The sequence below is a fragment of the Pogonomyrmex barbatus genome, unplaced genomic scaffold (assembly GCF_055798465.1).
Source record: "Pogonomyrmex barbatus isolate J1 unplaced genomic scaffold, ASM5579846v1 scaffold16, whole genome shotgun sequence".
Classification (NCBI taxonomy): Eukaryota; Metazoa; Arthropoda; class Insecta; order Hymenoptera; family Formicidae; genus Pogonomyrmex; species Pogonomyrmex barbatus.
In genome coordinates, this window is record NW_028297112.1 from 6693489 (window position 1) to 6712116 (window position 18628).

The 18628-nt window shown below is 33.0% G+C and overlaps 2 pseudogenes; both read right to left on the reverse strand.

Annotated features, from left to right (window-relative positions):
* Positions 1 to 228: 228 nt before the first annotated feature.
* On the reverse strand, positions 229 to 11060 carry LOC148937172 (uncharacterized; annotated as a pseudogene).
* A 4575-nt stretch (positions 11061 to 15635) lies between these two features.
* On the reverse strand, positions 15636 to 17954 carry LOC148937173 (zinc finger protein 862-like; annotated as a pseudogene).
* Positions 17955 to 18628: the final 674 nt, after the last annotated feature.

An 18628-nucleotide genomic window follows, 5' to 3' on the forward strand; every position in this document is an offset into this window, starting at 1 on the left:
CTGTAATTGGCCACATCTGTTCATCCGTTGATAAATTTTTAACCACATATGTCCATATGTTGTGAGTCACAAGGATAAAATGATAACAAATTTGACAATTTTTTTGTTAAAAACTTTTTTCCAATAATAATACCTATTCCCTCTTCGTTATAACAAATATGTTCAATTACGACAATTGTTTTGTCCTTGAGATAACAACAATTATTGGGAAAATAAGAAACCCAATTCTTATTTTCCAATTAAGTTGCTGAATTCAATGGTGCAATAAGCATTGATACAATTCATTGGAGGAAGTTTAAAACATTTGTTTTCCAATATAGGTATACTGCTTTTGTTATAATCCGATTGAAGAACTGCGTTGTAATTTTCAGAAATTCTATTATATAATTGCTGTAGTGGTTTTTCGGCTTTTCTCAGCATTTTTTTTATAGTCTGCATGTAATTTTCGAAAGGAAAAGCAGAAAAATCATCCAATGGTCCAAACATCAGTACATCTTCATTAATATGAATTAAATTATGCACATTATAAACGATAGTTTCTTCACCGTATAAATATTTAAATATATGTACAAATTCATTCAGTAGATCTTTGGTGTATTTATTGTTACGAAAACAATCTGTTGGATGACACAATATCCGTATTGCACAATTTATTGCATTGAAATGAAATAAGTTATCTTCAGGCATAATATTTATCAAGATAACAGGTCCAAGATTCACAGTAAAAATTCCCGCAACTCTGTCGCTTTCCAATATTTTAATTCGTCCAGAGAACATGGTTTTCGAGCAAACTCCTTCGGTACCCATTTCGACATTGTAATTAACTTTTCTGACAACTCTGCTATTTTTCGCCCACTTAATCTTGATGTTTGATATCCACTAGTCCATAATTGCACGAGTTTCTTCATAACTCCTAAACACACCAAGTGCATGTAATCTAAAGGAAACTGTGAAACCATTGGCAGTTGTATTGATTCGAAAGGAGATACACCAGTATGGTGATGTTCTTATACTCTATTTTTGAAACTGTCATCAGTTCGAAGAGGTGCACTGGGTTCCAAAAATAACATATGATGATTAGAATAGGTGCCTTCTTGCATACACTTTCCACATCCAAAGAATCCATTATGACCTTTTGTACAAGTTACGAATGCTCTTGCAGGACTATCGCAAATTACACTTCTAATTAATACAGTGTATCTTTTCTTGCCGAAAATAAATCCTTTATCTCGGAGAATCTTATATTCCTCACAGAAAGGTTAACAATTTATCTGGAGAAGATGGTTTCTTGTATCCGTGATAAGCACTAATTACAAATGGTGAAAATCTTTTGTCACCATAAATTTTACCTAATATTGGCCAAATTTGACTTTTACTGCTTTTTGATATTGGAAGTCCATTGATATTTAAGTCAATCAAAATCACATCATTGCTGATTATAAATTTTTTGCGTATCAATTGTTCAATTAATGCTTCTTCTAGACCGTAATGAAAAAGCTTTCATTATCTTCTAATACCTGTACGATACTATTTCTCGGCGTATTTAACAGTGTTTTTGCATCCTTAGACAGATCAGTATGACCACATGAATGCAATTTATTCAATAATTCTGATAAAGCAGTGTTAGTAATATTAGTTATGTTTAAGTTTCCAAAAATGTAACTAATTTGAAGGATGTTGATTTTCATGAGTCTGTCCTCCAGTATTGTCTTTACTTTGCGGTTCAACAATAACGTGAATATCAGAATTAGATATAGTTGAATTTGGGTCGATAGAAAGTACATTTAAATCATTGTCTGAATTCCAATCAGATAAAGCACACTTTTTTAGGTACAGTATCTGCTAGCGACTGACTTGTATCAGCTAGCGACTGTAAATTGACTTTAACTATAGGTTTGTATACAATTGGTTGTCGTTCCTTTTTTTCGTACGCTTCAAGACGTCGATTTTGTTGCCGTAAAGATAACTCGAAAATTTTTCGGCATCTGTTAATAATACATTATTATAGAATAGTGTTATATATTTAAATTATTTATGTATTATTATATACAGAATTGGGAGGTCATACGTTACTTAAAATAAATGTCCCAATAGTTGAGCATGTTTCTAGTATATGAACATTGCAATAAATATTTATAATTATTAAGCTATATATATTATATATTAGTCCATATATATTCTATTTTATATTATATATACAAAATATATTAATATTTAAAACTTGCATTTTTCAATATTTATTAAAAAAATTATCTTCAAACATTGGAAGAAAAAAAATTTATAAGCTTGAAAAAATTGTTTTTATAATGCTGTCTACTTATATCTATTTTCTTAATGATCTAGTTAAGACATGCCATTTACTACTTAAGAGTATATTTTCTATATAAATTGTGCTTTTATAAAAAAATAAAAGCTATTTTAACTCATAAAAACATTTATTATTAAAGTAAACTCTTTCCTTTATTAAATAAAGTTATATAAAAATAATAAATTTAATATATATTTACTAGTACTCAAAAATTCAATGTAGTAACTTCAATTAATATTTTATGATTAATAGCAAATTCGATTAGACGCATTATTATGCACTGGTGCGGGCTAATCAAATTCACTACAAGTTTTATTACTTCGTCATTATATTGTCAAGATTTTTCGATTAGATTGTACAAATTAGATTGTAGTTTGTTGTTGTGTTTTATAATTTAATATCCTGGTAAACAATTTACGAATAGAAATTAATATCGAAGAATATAAGAAAACAAAATCTTAGTATAGCCTCTGATTTAAGGGGATGCTAAACTGACGAGCGAACTCCGATGAAAACGTTCACACATATGCACATCTACACATACATAGATACATTTATATATACATACATACACTTATGCATACATTTCTGTACACACATGATATACATATGAACGAATTTTTGTATAATCTTTCTATTCGTAATAAGTGTCTAAGCTTAATTCTAAGAACTCAACATTGCTTCTTCATGTAACCTTCTAGTCTAGCAATATCAGTTTTGTAGATACAGACTGTAAAGGTTTCACATAAAGCAAATATTTGCGCGACTTGACAGCTTTGGATGCCATTTTAAGGTACCTAATGGTAAAAAAGATCTAAATTATAAAAGTTTTTCTCGTTTCTGATATAAAATCCACCAGACAAACACATATTAATGCATAAACTTTAATTCTGGAGAAGCATTTTCAAATCTATAAGATTAATAAAAAATGGGAGCGATACAAAAATTATCGCATTCTATCGGTAATACAGACAAGTTTAGCATCCCCTTAAGAAGTAATGACATATTATCAGGATCAGATAGTTATGTATCTAGACATTAATCTCAAAACATTATTAAATGAAATTATTGATGCTTCTAATTAACATAATGAAGATAGTGTCTGGTAGAAAGTAAAAATAAAAGTGTATGTCATATTCATGAATATTCATGGTAAAACGTTTATAAAGAAAAAAAATGATCAAATTGAGCAAATATTTCATGATAAAAAGAACTTACCTTTGGACAGAGAAGAACAAACGGGCAGCAAAGAAAGTCACAATCCTTCAATCTAAAAAAGATAACAAAAAAGATAACAAAAAAGTTAACAAAAAAATAATAAAAGATAATACTCTTTTGTTAATATTGCTTCTACAATTTTTATAGCATAACCTCAAATTTTGAAAGGCATTAATTTTTTAAGAAATTAGCAAACATCCGGAAAAATATTTTTAAAATTGTAGTTTTTTAGTAACATTTTAATAAATTTATTTTATAATTTCTATTAATTATATCAATAAAAAAGAGGATTATTTTGGATTTTATATCGCTGATCTCATCGAATGTTGCGTTGCCATATAATCTAATGCCAGATAGAAATCGAACAAACTCAACTCAAAAAGAATTACACTAGGGCTTCATGGTGCGTTCAATTTAATGCTTGCAATATTAACTTAGCGATATAAATATCATCAGATATAAATATTAAATTAGAATTCTTATAATTTAATAACGCATCTGTATAATTAAGAATGATAAATAATATAATAATAATTATATTATCGATAATTTGACAATATTAGTCGACTAAAAGTCTAACATAAAAAGTCGACTTTAATATCCTTGGAAATAGTTGACTTTAAGTCGACTTATTGTAAGACAAGTAAAGTTGACACAAATTATTACAGAAATAGTCGGCTAAATGTCGACTTTACAAGTCGACTTCAAAGCGACTAAAAAAAGTCGACAATTAGTCGACAAACAGTCATTTGTGCTGTATGGGATGTGATATATTATACGTATATATGTTATGGCGGTTGCATTGCTGCAACTCGCCTTGCAAGAAATGAATTTTCGGATAATTGTAAGTTAGACAATTGAGATGGAGCAAGCTAAACCGAGTGCAAAAACAGGCAAAAACTCGGGAGAAAAAAACAAAAATAGCAGCAGCGAAACGTTTGACGAAATTAACGAATATTTTGTAGATTTCTAATAATATATTTTTCGTGGATATAGATTGCTATGGATATAAAATGTAATATATTATATTCTTTTTTGAAAACTTGGAAAAAATCCAAAGAATCGAGTATCGATGATAGAAGAAGGGTAATAGCCGCGGAGCGAAGAAATAAAGAAATTCAAGTCTTATTGTCTCACGAACGTCGATTTATTTGGACATGTTAAAATAAAAATTTTATTTTCATCGATCAGAAATTAATTATACCCTCGCACCTTCAATAACCAAAATGTAATGCGTGCTATCAAGATATGAAGACATTTTTTTTATCTAATCTTTTGAAAATACTAACATCAATAAATATTTATTTATTTCGTGTATTTATTATTACTTATATTGCCAAAGATATGCAATATTTTTATTTGTCGTGATAAACAGTACTTTCCTTAAAATTTAAAAAGAATTAAAGTATTAAAATAATTGCAATGAATGAAAATAAAAAGAGAATTTAATAATATTGTACACAGAACTATATTAAAATGCGAAGATATATAAAATTTATATTAAATTAAATCTAGTGAAATCTTTCGAAGATTTTTTTCTTTAAGTGTCTTTTAAAATCTTTACTACAATTCTCTCAATCTCTATTACAATTTATATTTTTATAGATTTCTCTTTTACAAAGAATTATATAATTTACATTCCATTTTTCCAAAAAAATCTTGCGTCCTTAGTTTTCAGTTTTTTTAGCACTTCTCGCACTTCTTTAGTACGTCTCTAGCTCTTCTCTTGCGATCCGACATAGTTCACAAACAACTACCAAGATTGGCATTAAACAATCGAGTTTTACTTCAAGATCGTTACAAAATGATAATATGGCTCTATGATTGGTTAATAAACATATATATAAAACAAGATATTAAAGATGGTATTAAAAATAAAAATTCAAATATGAATACCGACGTAATAATGCCAATGTTTATTAGATTTTTGTCTTTTTGTCTTTTTGAAACAACTATTGGTGTATAAGTTCGAATTTCTGTCGAACGATTCGAGCACCTAATTCAGCGACTTGATATTTTTAAATAATAAATAATAAATTAAATAATAAATTAAAAAAGAAATATAATTTTCATATCACATTTGCATCTAATTTTTTAAACTAACTTCTCTCTTGTCAGCCGACTGCACGACCGATGTTTAAATTCGAATTTCTGCCAAAGGGAAAGAACACCTAATTCTGCGATTTGACATCCTTAAATAATATTAATAAACAAATATTTTGATACACCATTTGCAAGAACATTTAATTTTTTAAACTAACTTCTCTCTGTAAGCCGACCGCGCAATCGATGTTTAAGTTCGAATTTTTGCCAAGGGGAACGAGCACCTAATTCTAATATCGTTAAATAATTAAAAAGGAAATAATTTAATATCACATTTGCAGGAGCACTTAATTTTGTAAGATAACTTGTCTCTTGTGATTTGACTGTTCGATCGATATTTACATTCTATAATATATTTTCGAAATATTTTTGTCGATTCTTCGAACACCTAATTAGCACCTAATTCTTATGTATTTGTTTTTTTTTAACTTATTAAATATTATTTTTTTTTATTGGGGGGACTAACTTAATGTTAAGTTAACCCCCCAATTGTTTTTTAAATTTTTACCAAACGATTCGAGCACCTAATTTCGGACTTGAGCACCAAATTAGCATCTAATTAGCACCTAATTTTAGTATATTTAAAAATTAATTTTGCACTGATGGGGAAACTAGCTTAATAGGGGCAAAGAAAAGTTAAAACAAACAAGAAAAGAGTAAAACAAATTTTTTAACATAATATTAATGTTAATCTGATATTTTCATTAATTAAACATAATTAAATATAACAATGTAAAAACATAAAATAAAATATTAATAACCTTTTTATTTTACTTCATAAATCTGCTGTGAATGATATCCCTTCTACTTTAGTTAATTTATTTTGAAGAATTGTTTTCATTGTATAGAATACTTCTTCTAGTTTATTCTTTACAGTTTTTTCTACACATTATTTTAATAGATGATGGCAGTCTGTTTCTTATTAAGTCCATATATTCTGGATTGTACTATTCAGAGAGGCTGAAGTTCTTTAATAATAAATCGCCGTATTTTCTATTTAATGCGTTTTGTGTCATTGTAAACTTTTCAGAGCCCCATCTTTCCAGTTTTTGTTATTTTTATATACAAGTTTCGTCGTTTAATTGTTTACGTTTTGCGGTTCCACATTTTTTAAATATTGAGGATGTTTTGCCTAATAATTTGTAATATTATATTGTATATTGTTATATATTAATATAGAGTATGTATAAATGAACGAGAAATTTAAAAGAAATTTAAAAAACATATATAATGTATAAATACATAAATATACATTATTAAATTATGTAAATTTTATATATTTTATAACAGAAAAAATAATGTAATAATAATTATATATGTTAAATTAAGTAAGAAAATATCCAAAGAACATTATAACGTCTTAAATATTATAAAATTTTATTAAATTATAAAAAAAGACATCTTTAAGATGTCTTTAAGGTGTTTTATGACCCGATTTATGATGTTTTGATTCTAAAAACGTCTTATTTTTCAATAAATGACATTGTTTAGACGTCTTTGGGATGTCTTTCAGATGTCTTATTTGAAGTCTTTTGGATATTCTATAATGACATAAAAATTAATTATACGGAAAGTATTGACAAGAGGAAGAAAGAAAGACACGAGGCAGAATTTGGAATTACCTAATAAATTGGTATATCGTTGATATAATAGTTACACAACTTTAATAATGATCTATCTATAAGAAATCAGTATTGTCATTAAAAAATTTTATAGATATTAAATCATTGATATACAGATTTATCAAGTAATTTTAGCTTTTGTCTCGCATTCTTCCTCTTGTCTATACATTTCTGAATAGTTTCATTTTAATTGCGTTGTTGTATATTATAATAATACAAATTATTGGAGTACCAGATAAACTGATTGCCAATATTTTTATAGGTTACATCATATTGGTCATGTCATTTATTCCAATCAATAAGTATGTAATACGCTTTTCAATAAATGTTACAGTATGTATGTAAATAACTGTTGGTATGTAAATAATTATGTTTGGAACTGTCATTTAGAATTTTTAGATTAGTGCTCGGAATTAATTGCCCTTTTTGATCCGATTTCGAAGGCGACGCCTACTGCCCCCCCCCCCCTCCACTATTATTCGATGCTCGACGGCCGAGCCGCCGCTCGCTTTCAGGAGCGTTTCATATTAAAAATGCGTATCCAAATTGTATATTCCGCCAAATCATTATTAAAGCAATTTTTTTATTAAATTATTTTTATGTTTACAAACATTAAATTTTCTTTTTAATATATTTTATGTGTTTTATGATATTTAATGATAATAAATACGTTTATAATAAAATTATTACATAATAATTAGAATAATTAAAGTTTTAACAACAGATTTTCACATTACCCGTAAGGTATTACTGACGTATTTTTTTAAAGTGGTTTTCTTAGTAATTTCCTTACTTAATAGTTTCCTTATTTAATAGTTTCCTATTTTATTAAAAAGAATCAAATATATGACTTGACAAGAAATGAAAAATAAAAATGTGACCGGTATAACTTTTGTTTGTTTAGATGTTAGATGGAAAATTAATTTTATTTTTTACGTTGATTTTAATAGAGATATATCAATAGAAATTTTGAAAAAACTGGTTGCATCAGCAGAGATAATAATCGTTCAAAGAACATTTTTCTTTTCTTGTGCATCCTCGTTGATGCGAATTTATTCTTCTAAAATTTCTGTATATTATTTCTGTATATTCTGGATATATCATCTCTAGTAGAATCGTATAAACGACCGAAAAAATCAAATTAGTATTTTTATACGAATTGTTCTTTCTTTCGTTTTTCTTATTCTTTATATATCATATTTTACAATATAGAATTTTATTTTCCTGCCAAATCATATATTTGATTTCTTATTTATTAATGAAATAGGCCTACTGGGGAAACCACTAAAAAGAAAACATGTCAACAATACCCGTTAAACATAGTTCAGTTGTACAAACGTTCTTTGACGTCACAATATAGTCGTGCGACATTTTAGGCTTTGTTACATGAACGTTCTAGTGACTAAAAATGTCCTGATTCAATAACCCTACTTTTGCGACGTTACATTTTCGATCGTTCAAACATTGACGTAACCTTACGCATCGGACATCGCATTCGTGATGTTTTTTAAAAAGACAACTTTTATATAACATTAGGAAAACATTACAAAAATCAAGAAATACTAATGTCTCCAAAACATTTAATAGTGCGGATATTTTTGTCCAGCCATTTACAAGTTGTTATGTCTTCTGAGCTTGTTATCCAAATTGACGGGATAACTTTTACATTGTCGAATCTTGTGTTGAATCCTCTGAGAATTCGACCACCGACCAAAGAAACTAGAAAAAATGCAAATTACGTTTAGATCAGAGTTGTCATGTTTTAAACAATATATTTAAAACACTTTGATTAAAACTTGTTTTAAACAGTGGACACTGTTTTAAACATTTTTGTTTTAAACAATTTTAAACGGTTGTTTAAAACTTTTAAACATTGCAATTAAAACATAATTATTTCAATTATTTGGAAAAAAAAACTGTAAAGAAAAATAAAAACAAACAAAAATTAATAGACGTGAATGTTGCAATAAGATTTTTGTTTTAGTATTTTTAGTTTTTTATGTATATATTATATATTTGTAATATTTTTAATTATAATTTATATGTTACATATACATATAGATATCACTGAACATAATCTATACATAAACTGTAAAAGAAAACTAAATTATAAAATATTGCATTTGACCTTTTATATTATCTATTACAAATTACAAATAACAAAAATTAAAAATATCATTTCTTTAATTAAAGAAAAAAAATAAACATTTAAGTACGAAAACGACAAATAAATGGTAACAATACATATTGGAATTGCATTTCTGTCATTACATATTGGGTACTTTTATAATGCCTTTATAATACTTTACTTTTAAATTAATTTAATTTAATTAAAATTTAAAATTAAATAAATTTTTAAAATTAATAACTCAAAAACTCAAAATAAGATAAAGTAATAAAGAATAAAAGAATATATAATAATATAATGTAATACATTAATAAAGAATATAATATAATAGCCTCAGTTACTAGTTACTAGTTACTAGTTTCTCAGTTTTATCAACCTTTTTATTGAGTGCTATTAAAATTGTCACTAATTTTGAAGCTTTTCCTACGCCTAATCTGTTTCTCAATTTTGTGTGCACTAAACCAAAAGCTGAAAACAGCCTTTCTATACTAGCAGAAGAAACAATTGCTGTATGAAGTTGTATTGATAAATCAAACGTTACAGTATTAATATTTTCTTTTAACGCAAGCCACCATTTATTGGCTTAACATTTTTAATGGATTCTTCAGAAAAAAGATAATACTTAAATGGAGAAGTTTCTGCTCGATAAGATATTACGTCAGACATGGCTGCAGGGTGATACAAATTGATATATTCCATTGCTTCATCTAATTGTTCTTCGCTTAACTGAAGTCCTCTAAATCGATGATCTAGCAAATTTGCTAAATAATGTGCAGGCGTCATTGCCATTTTGAAACGCTGCAGAACACATTTAAGATCAGATTCCGAAAAATTATGTTGAAGTTTAAAATGATTTATTATTTTGATCCAAATTTCTGTGGCTTCACCAATTGTACAGCAATCTCGTTGAATTTTGTCTAATGCGACTGAAATTATTTTTAGTTTTTCCAAACAGTCCGTTGCTTTAACTTTTAAATTCACATCGTTAATTTTGGATAAAATATCCGGACTACTCGAATTGCTACTCGATTATCAGTGCAAACTTTAGACAAAATATGCCAGTTACTAATATATAATTCCAGACAATCGGCCAAAGTATTCCATCGAACATCTTGTGGCATTACTAAAGCTTTTCCACCTGCTTCTTTATACTTAGCAGCAGCAAAATGCGTGTTTCGAAAATATTTCATAATTGTTTTAACTTATTCTTTGATTCCTGGAATTTCAATGTCGTGCGCAAGAAGATTTAAAATATGTGCGGAGCATCTATCAAATAATCGAGAAAACCTCTGATGTTAATTACAAAATTAAACAGAAACGAAAAATTACGGTGCACGCGAACTCACTCAAACTATTCATTGAAGACTAGCAAACAACGCATACGAATAATTACCCGCAAAAAGCAAAAAAGCAAAAGCAGTAAAATAAAGACATTAATAATAAAGACAGCATAAATTAGAGTTAGTAAAAAGAAAAAATACAGGACTCACCAGTCACGCAGGACAGCGACGAACCGCTGCCCGCTGGCAACGCAAACTTGCACCCGCAAAGAGTCGCGGAGGTAGAGCTCCTCGCAGACGGGCGGAGGGGGCGCAGGAGACCTCTCGACGCAGATTGCTTGTGGAGCACGGGGACGATACTCCCCCGTCCAGATGACCATGGACGGCCACCTGGATGACATCTTCAACGCCACACGTTGGACCGCCAGGCGGTACGATCGCCGCACGCACTCGCCACACATAATGGGAACATGTTCCCGACCACACCTAGTACACTGCATAATGGAAAATCCAAGAAACAAACTAAAAACCGTCCACGACGCGCAACAGACCACGGTCGACGGCAGACTGAACAAAATAATTTATAATATTAAACGTAGCACACAAAAAATGCACGACGAGGATTTACGGAAAAGTAACCTGAACCCTAAACTTGCAGGATGCTCCTTATGTGGAGAAGAGCAGTACAAGCAACACCTGATTCTCGGCATACTCTTGACTGGGAATTGTTCTCGCACCAGCCAGGAATCTACTACGAATCTACTACGAGGAAATCGGTCAGCTGAGACAGGCTGAATCGGCATGGAAATTAGTGATAAAACTGAGCGCAAAAGAATTAGAGATCAGACATCAGCAATTGCAAGACTATATGGAGGAAACCGCAATACAGTGCCGAAAAGTAATAGGCAACGCTCAGTTAGGTTGCCGAAACATTATGAGGATAATAGAAAAAGAAAATACCAAACTGATCACGCTGTTGACACAAGTAGAAACGCTATACAAAACGACTGACAAACGAGGACTGTTAGATGCGGTCGGGTCGGTCAGCAAAATATTATTCGGAACGATGGACGCCGACGATTAGAAATTAATAGATAGCGCCACAATAGCGCACTTGGACGAATTAGAAAATACTCTAAACTATAATGAAAATCTGATAATGAGTGTGACAAAACAACGGTTGACCGAGTCCACACTACAGGCAGACGTAGACGAACACTTAGTAATCTTGACAACGATAATGAACGATTTAACGAAGGACACGGAAAATGTAATAGACTATCTGACATACGGGAAAAACGGAATGATAACGACTACTACCCATCAAACATATAATAACAGCCCTCAAAGAAGCGGCTACACAATTAACCATGGGATTACACTTTCCTTTTAAAATCCAGACTGAGCACTGGCAGACAATACACACATACATTACTTTTAGCGCGTATTCAGATGGACCATACATATATACAATCTTACGATTCTCGGTAGTAGCATACCCTACATTTAAACTAGTTAAAGCAATATCGTTACCGGTACACGATCATGCGAATGTATTCGCCTACATAAAAATAAACCATCCTTTGTTAGCTATAGATAGAGAGAATTATCACTACAAATTACTAGAGGAAGTAGAGTTAGAACGCTGCATACGAGAAATAAATACATACACATGCGAACAGAACTTCGCGACATATTATGCGGAAACAACAGCACCATGCGAGGTGCAAATATATACACATACACTAGGACAGCTCAATTACTGCGAAAAGAATCATATGATATCTAACACACCGTTGTGGATAGCATTGACAGAGGAGCAAGCGTGGCTCTACTCCACGGTACATAAGCAAGAAATTAGCATTAAGTGCGAAAAGCAAATAGAAGAGAAAATTATATTAGAAGAAACCGAAAAAATAAAACTAAAAGATAACTGCAAACTAATCACACCAAACGTAATATTAAAAGCACGAAAAATTGAGGGAATAAAATATATCCAAAACTACCTCCTCCGAGTACAATATAACATTAGAAATAAAAAATAAAGACACCGATAAGAATAAGCTAGCGAAAACCGACACGTTACGACAAATAATTAAGAACCCCGTAGATTTAACCAAGTTAAGTATAAGTCTAGAAGAAATAAGAGAAACTCTAGAAGATAGCGATTATAACTTACTCAAAAATAAATACACTGTATACTCTATAGGAACAGGCACCTGCGTAGCAATGATAACTATAATAGGATTAATAACATGGCGCACAAACAAAAACAAAAATAAAAAGCAAAAGAAAAGCGAGATGACCGCACAGAGGCGCCGCGACGATGCTATATTATATTAGTCATAAGCAATATGATTATATTACAGTTACGCGACAACATATGTAAACTAGCAAGTAAGATCACCTTCCATCGAAGGAGAGGAGGGATGCCGCGAGCGCCAAGTAAGGGACACATGGAAGTCGAAACCCTCCATGGTTCTCTCCTATCAAAGGGGGAGGGATGTCGCGAGAACGCATTCACCGCCCACCGCTGACAAAGCGGATTGCGGCAAGCGATACTTTACCCGACGAATTATTATTTTATCAAGCGATAGCGATTACCAACGCTACCGTGCTAATCGCGCAAATATTGTGTAACCGTTCCGTGAAGCAACTGCTAACCGGGTTGCGCGGCCCTTACGCGGAAAGCCGCCGCGCGACCCAGAAATATACCGCGAACGCTGACGAACATTTTGATGACACGGCAAGGACCGGCCGCCTGGAACAGGATAAAAACGGGAGACCGATACTAGGAGAGAACTCGTCGAGATCCGCCGTGCCGTCACGTCTGTCGCGGTCCGAATTAAAAAGGACAATCTGTATCAAGTTTTAATAAAGTTTATTTAGAATCGAACAAAGTGGTGAGCGCCTCTTTCCCGCCGACTCCTTGATCGATCCTCGAAACGACCCGCACAACAATATTCTTATACATATATTTATATTAGTATACATATTAATATATTCTTTTACATAGAAATATTAGTACATTCTCTTTTACATATACTCGCGCTCTTCGCCACAATCGATATCCCTGACAATAATTCGCGCGAGCGTCATAGCGATACATCCCTACTTGCTGTCGCACTCGACGCTTCTCGCTTCCCCGCGCACTCCGGGTACTTTCCTCAGATCATCGGCGACTCGCTCTATCAACTGTCGCATCAACTGCTTCTTCCGATCCGACACGGAGTTCAAAAATTGAACTCTCAATTTCGCATATTTCCACCAGTTGCGTCTCTTCTTCTTAACTATATCCTTGACATTGTACACGTATATTCGAATCAATTCGCAATCGATCCCTTTCTCGCCCGGAGATCTCGTCTCGAGCTGTCGTCCACCCTTCAACTTCGTCACATACTGAACGAATCGATCAGCCTCCTCCTTATCTCCAGATAAAGACGCGAACAACGCGTCTTAACCACTGCCACAACTCTCATCATTCCCTCTCGTAGTATTCAACGCGCAAGATACTTCTCGTACTCGTCGTCGAGATCCCCTTTCGTCGTTTTCAAACGCAGATATTCCCAGTAATCTCATATCCAATTCGAAGGAGCCTCCTTCGTTATCTCGATCTCCATAAGCGACGCACGCTCGTCCGGCATCGCGGAACTCTCGACCAAGCGAACCATATCCCCAGAACAGTACGAGTTCCACGGACCCTTTCGACTCCAGACATCAGTAACGATACGTATAGCGTTCCTCATACGCTCAGCCTCGCGTATACGCGCGATCGGCTCCGTTCCTCGATGAAGCGCCAGATGTTTAGACAAAATCGCTATCATTAGCCGTAAATTACACGACGTCGAATGCATAGACGTCCACATCGCGCGCATCAACTCGAGCGAGTCGACCGCATCGCTCTCGACCTCCGCCGATATCTCGTTTTCTTCTTCCCGCTCGATCGTAGGCCGTTTCTCACGCCCCATCGTCATCGCGTGTTTCTCCCGTTCCACTATCTCGCGTTCCATTTCTGTCGAGAGCTCGAGCGAATCGTCTAAGAGCGATATTATCTCTGGATTCAATTCACTCTCCAAAACTCTCCTTCAATTGACTCTCCAAAACATTAAACTGACTCTCCGAAACATTAGACTGACTCTCCATTTCGCAAACTAACAATATATCGTCGATACTCCTAGTTAAATACTCTCTAAAGTGACGTAAAAAACACGTCAAACCACAAACAGGACGCGCTAGGCCCCATGGAAAACGCTCAGACGCGAGACGCGCCTAATCGCGACGTGCGAGACGCATCTAATCGCGACATTATGGAAAACAGACACGCCTAAGGCGACGCGACAAACCGCGAAAACAGGACGCGCTAGACCCCGCGGAAAACGCCCAGACGCGGGAAGCGCCACATCCTGCGAAAAAGGACGCGTTAGATCCCCGCGAAAAACGTTAGAGCGGAGTCGAGGACACGCCCAAGGCTACGCAAAAAGCGTTAGACCGCGCGGAAAACGCTAGGGCGGCGTCGAGAACGCGCCCGAAACAAGAAGCGCGGGCGGCGTCGAGAACGCGCCCGAAAAAAAACGCTAGAGCAGCGTCGAGAACGCGCCCGAAAAAACGCTAGGGCGGCGTCGAGAACGCGCCCGAAAAAAAACGCTAGGGCGACGTTTAGAACGGGGTAACCAACCCGGGGAAACCCCGCGACCGCCTTACCGACCGAGAAGGATAAACCTGTCTCGACGACCGCCAGAGGGATCCATCTTTTCTCCCCGGATACGAACCTTCTGAGGAAAGAAAACCATTCTTACCGACTCAAGGGGTTCCTAAGCCCCCTGGAAATTCTACAATCCCCCTCTCCCCCTCACCCCCCATCATGCCTGAGGAGCTTAGGACCTTCCTTGTTCACTTACTGAAATACATCTGGATTTTAAATTTTCTTTTTTCTGACCAACGATTTCGTTTTCTGTACAAGAAAAATCAAATGTAACCTAGGCAGGTGAGGGATCCAAATATTTCTCGATGTCTTGCTCGTAAATATCTATTCTTGCTGTTGGAAGTAAAATTTTATTGGCAACTGTTGAATAAAACCTTTTAATGTCCGAAAGTAGCTTCGTTGGATCAGCTACATTTGATTCAAAGTTTTTGTTTGTTTTCTGCACCATGTTTAAAATCGGGTACAGGAAATTAAGATAGATGAAGTTTTTCTTGTCACAATACATGGAATATAACAGTTCAGCTGTGTAACAGTTGTCATTAATTCGTGGGATTTCAAAGTGTGCTTTTAACTCTGTCCATTGATCTAAAATTCGTTTGACTGCAGGCTTAATTGATAACCATCGCGTCTTTGCGACTTGCAAAATTTTCAAAGGCTCTTAACCATTGTTTAATGTTTGTTAGATCTGCGCGTAATTCAATTGTCGTATAGACGAATTAGCAAACCAATTATATGTTTCTTTAATCAAAAACTCAATATTTCAAGGCAGTGTTTTTTTGAGTCGCTTTCGAGATAGCAAGTTGAAGTGAATGACACACGCATCGAATTAATATTAAATGAGGCATGTCTTTCTTCAATCGCGCGTAAACTGAATTCACCCCTATCATTGTTGATGCATTGTCGGTGCCGATTCCTTGCATTTTGATTAACTGCAATTTTGCAACAATCAATAACCTTTTTATTGCATTTACAACAGATTCCGCTGTGTTATCTTCAATATGGATCAGTTGTAAAAAGTCGATATGATCTTTTTCTGTTCGATACTGTAATATCTAATGGCGATACCAAGCATTTTGTTCACTGTAATGTCAGTAGATTCATCTATTAATAAACTATAATATCTATCACCAATGTCTTTGATTAGCGCTTCATAAAAATGAGGTCCTATCACATTATTAATTATGTTTGTACATTTCGTTCTGTGTAAGTTTATATTGAAAGATGTATCTTTATGGAAATCGCTTAAATGGTCGACATTTGCGATTGACGTATGTACAGCAACGTAGAGAGAAAGTTGAGCTTCCTTACACTGTTCTTAGTACATATGTTGATAAACTGAAACGGTATCATTTGTTGTCTGTAATTCGAAAATGGCTTCGATGCTGCAACGTGCTTTAAAGTCTGCCCGTGTTTTATAAGATCTCCTAACTTAGCGTTGAGAAACATCTTACAATATTTGCAGTATGCTTTCGATAAATCGCTAGTGCACGGCTTGAGCCATTCTTTTGTTACTTCCAATTTCTCCCAATCTTTTCGATATTTTTGAGTATATTGCGGAGGCACTAAAAATAAAAATATTAAAATTTACCATATGTAAAGTATTTACATGCATATACTTAAATGCATATTTGTCGAAATTAATTCAAATAAATTGATAATAAAAGTTACTGGTTCAAATATATAACCAACCTTCATGGTAGTCTCGAGGAATTGCAATAGAAATAACTGAACTTGAAAATTGGAGATAATCTCTACGAACTAATCGTTCTTGGCAGTCTCGATGGATTGTAATGTTGATCAATTAAGTTTTATACACGCAATGAAATGATGATGTATGCGCCATGATGAAGGAAACAATTACACTATCGGCTTTTATCGGTGGTGTAAAAGAGGTTAAATATGTGTTTATTTACGTGTTTATTTTTATTCTCACAGTCAAATCAGTCCAAACTTATATTATTCAAAATACATGCCTCTCTCTCTCTCTCTCTCTCTCTCTCTCTCTTTCTCTTTCTCTCTTTCTTTGAAAACCACCCACTACTTAAATGACATTGCAAATTATGAATACTTACTTTTGAATCAGCCATCGATCGATGAATACTATTTGTAAGAACTTTAAAGTTGTTTCTTATTGAAATGTTATCGTTCTGTATCCTATATCACATCATTTACTATCTTTAAACCAGCGAGAAGCGAAAACAAAATACGAATGACATTAAAGATTGTACTAAGCCTCAACAAAACGCGCGTAATTTTTAAAATCAAAGCAATAAGAACGAGCTTGAAAATATCTAGAATTCTCTAAATTTTTTCAAAAATCACCAGAGTTTCGACGTATCGCAAAGTTAAAATCAGCAAGTTAAAAGCAATAAAAATCTCTGTGGGCTATTCAAAATATCCAGATTTAGCGACAAAATCACTAAATTGGCAACACTGGTTTAGAGATTAAATTGAACACGGACCATGTGAAAGGTTATGTACGTACCTCTTGTTGTATTTGTTGCGATGAGTTCGTTCCTCTTTCGATTGTCTCAGTCATTGTCTTGTGTGACATCGCATTCACTTCACGAATATTACTGTTTGATTCATACATCACTGTTGTATAAAATCGTGAAGATCATGGGCATGCACTAATTAGATGATCAATGATTGTCCGAGTAACATGAAACAAAGGCTTAATAATTTTCTACGCATGCGCTTGCATAATTAGGATTTGCTTTTACGCGCACGGTCTATAAATGCTAGGTAAATTAAATGATTTTAAGTAACGTCGCGATTTGAAACGTCAACATTCTATCACTTGATAATAAAATATATACATTCCGAGCAAAACATTTACGGAATGAAAAAAAAATTTTTTTTAGGAACGTCGATTTATTACAATAAAAGCAACGTCTATATTGTCGCAAATATAACATTATATATACAATATTGCCTGAACGTCGCAAAAAGTTTAGTTTGCGACGTTCCCAATCATAAAAGTTATCGTGAAAATATGACGTTTCTAGTAGGGTACACATTTGTCACAAACTATCTGTTAATTTGTGACGTTCTTTCAGCGCTTTAAAACGTGTAAAAATATGTAAAACGTCTTAAATTTGCCGAAGCATTGAAAAAAATGCGACGTTCGAAAAACGTTTCAAAAAATGATTTCATGTTTAGCAGGTAGTACCTCATGGATGATGCGGAACCTATTGTTAAAACTATAATTATTTTAATTATTCTGTAATAATTCTATTATAAACGTATTTATTATCATTAAATATT